The sequence below is a fragment of the Acyrthosiphon pisum genome, unplaced genomic scaffold (genome assembly GCF_005508785.2).
Source record: "Acyrthosiphon pisum isolate AL4f unplaced genomic scaffold, pea_aphid_22Mar2018_4r6ur Scaffold_21501;HRSCAF=24132, whole genome shotgun sequence".
In the NCBI taxonomy this organism is placed as follows: Eukaryota; Metazoa; Arthropoda; class Insecta; order Hemiptera; family Aphididae; genus Acyrthosiphon; species Acyrthosiphon pisum.
This window is the reverse complement of record NW_021770976.1, coordinates 47,452-50,841: the sequence shown is the minus strand read 5'-3', so window position 1 is coordinate 50,841 and position 3,390 is coordinate 47,452.

Sequence of the window (3,390 nt, the reverse complement as noted above, 5' to 3'; positions counted from 1 at the left end):
GGATCTTGGAAAATAAAATCACACCAAATAGTTTGTACATATCGGTATATCAAAACCGCCATGGAATGGAAAAATCACCTTTTTGACTTGTGTGGCATTGCAACATTAAGTCAAACCTCAAGTTTTGACATAACATGTGATACATCAAGTTCATCTTCAACAGAATTCAATAAAAATAAGACCGTTTTTTTTTTTACTATTCCCTATCAGCTATTTTCTAGTATAATGCCATGTACTACACGGTACAAAAAAAAAGGCAGTTCAAGATCTTATAATATATTGAAGCCATATGCCTGGGCAGACGTTATAAACGATGCTTTTATAAAAAAACATAAGTTACCTTGTAACTTTCTATATAAAAGAGCAAAAGTTAGTATTGATACTAATAATACAAAACACTATATTACTTTTCAAGGTAAATGTAAGGATTGTGGTGAAAATTTATTTGGATGGTGCAATAAAAAACCAAAAGAATTTGAACCACTAGAAATAAATATTTCGACAAAAGATACTCGAGGAGAAGAACTGGCTCACTCTTCAAAAAGACCTCTTATGGGTCTGAAACGTCAAAAAATTGGTAAACAATTATTAACGGATATACCAGCAAATTGGAGAAGACAAAATACAGAAGAGATGGATTTTGATTGTACTTCACCACCAAATTTGTACAAAAACAATGTTTTAAGTAAGGCCAAACAAGAGTATACTGATAAATTACTCAGATTACCAAAAAAAAACGTTTTAGAATCATTAGTTGAACTAAAGCACACATCTTTGGCAGGAAATATACATAATATAGGATATGACCCTTTGTATGTACATTATTGGACCAACCACCAAATACTCATTTACAGAGATTATAATAAAGAATACTGCAGATTAGCCCTGGATGCAACGGGAAGTCTAGTCAAAAAGTTGAAACGTACAAGCATAAACATCTTGTCTGCAGATATATTTCTTTATGAAGCGGTAATAAGTCAAGGATTTGGTCAATTCCCCGTCAGTCAAATGATTTCAGAAAGGCATGACACGATATCAATTACATTTTGGCTAGACATGTGGATCAAATCCGGAGTAAATCCACCTAATGAAGCAGTATCAGACTATTCAAAAGCTCTTCTTGGTGCAATGTGTAAATCATTTTGTTCAAGTAATCTTCGGTCGTACGTTCAAAAATGTTTTTTTGTTCTAACTAATTCAAGTTATGATTTACCACCATGTTTTTTAAGAGTGGACGTATCACATATGATTAAAATGTTTTGCCGTTTACAACATTTTAATGGAATCAGAAATAAACGTTTAAAAGAATTTTATGTTCGTGGATTTAGACTTTTATTAACATCAACAAGTTTAGAAAGGTTCAAAAAATTATTAAAATCCTTAATGGTAGTTATATTGAGTCCCACAGATGGTTGGATGGATGAAAACAAAATGAAACCAAACCCTTCAGAAAGTTCTAGACAATATTTACTGTCATTGATGAAAGATACTGCTTCATTTAATGATGAATATATTTCCGAAGAGTGTACGAATATTGAAGTCTTGATTGACGAAACCGATACTTTAAATTCAACAAACTTTTATGATCAAGATGAAGTAGTGCGTTTTATCCATGAAATAGAAACTGAAAGCAATATGGATGCTTTAAACAAAGGCAATAGAGAATCTGCATATTTCATACCAGCTTTATTGAAAGACTTAAAACGTTATTGTTATGATTTCCCTTTATGGACTTCAGTTATGGTTGATCAATTTAAATCTCCTTACCTCATTGCTACTAGTTCTTCAGTTGAAAATGATTTTAATAAGCTAAAAAACGAAGTGTTGAAGTTTTCTACACGACCGATGACAGCTGACGGTTTTGTAATACGACATGTTAAAAGCATTGATGAGCATAGTAAACTATTTCGTAGTATGCGATGTTGAAAACTGGCGAGGCAAAGGAGAAAACCCTACAGCAAAGCTAAGTTTAATTAAAAAATATAAAAAAAGAACTAAATACATGGACCCAACACCAGAGATTGAAAGATTATTAAACAAAAGTTTGAGGTCAAAAAATCAGACACTACTGATCAACGGAAACATGAAAACACCAATAAGAATTAATAAAAAAAGATATTTAGTCTCAAATACTTGTGCTTTTGATTCGGTGTGTATTCTTATTGCTATGGCGTATACAGACAGTAAAGATTATCAAGAGTTTATTAATAAAAGTCATAATGAGCTTTTAACATTTTGTAAGGATTTAGCTATCAATGGTCCAAGTTCTATTATATATAAAAAACGCCTAGGAATTTTAAATAAAATATTCCAAGAAGATCTGGGAATTACCGATGTCGTTGTCATAAATGCAGAGTGTAATGTTCTTCACATAATTAGTACACTGATGAAAACTAATCCATCAACCACAAACATAAAAACCTGTTCAGAGAATAATTGTGGAGTGAAAGAACACACTTCTCCAACTATTATTGTTACGCTAGATGATGGGTTTACAAATCTTCAAAAAAACTTGCAACAATACTGTGAAGATAAAATTATTAAGTGCTATGACTGTCAAAGTAATGCTGTATCAAAACGAATGTTACACGAACACCTGTTTATTGAGACAGACATGTATGATGCACCAACAGCGTTAACAGACTTTCCTTTAGAAATAACTATCGATGATAAAGCGTAAGTAATATAACATATATTTATTAAAAACATGTATATATTAATTAATATAAAATTATACCTATATCTAATATTTTTGAATAACTATTATGTTGCAGCTATGTGCTTTATGGCGTAATTGCTTACATACCTGGGCATTATGTGGCATATGTAAGACGAGTAGGAGGATACTGGGAAATACACAACGACTCACAGAAAAAAAGCACCAACTGTCGTAATCCAAAAAAATGTTACGTTAAATCCCATATGCTGATGTATGCCATAAAATAAAATGTTTTAACTTAATGTAATTACACACTAACCTTATGTATATCAGAAAGCTAAAAAGTTTGTATTTTTTTTTTTTAATTTGAAAAATTATCTATTTGTTATTAATACTGTTTTATACATTTATAAAACATTTCAATCAATTTAATTAATGGTTAATACACATTTTACTTTTGTTTTCAAATATTTACAAAATCGGCCGAAGTGGGGATTGCATACAGTTTGCTCCTGACTTGTATAAACATTGTTGATTTGTATAAACATAAATTTAAAATTTGAAATTCAATTTGCAATTAATTGGGAGCTAGCTAAAATAGTCAGGGGGCTGAATAATTTTAATGAATATAATAATCAGATATTTTATTATTTTTATTAATGATCATAATTAGTCATTTTATTAAATTTTAGTATTCGGCATTTTGGTACTTGTTTTATTCATTTATATTG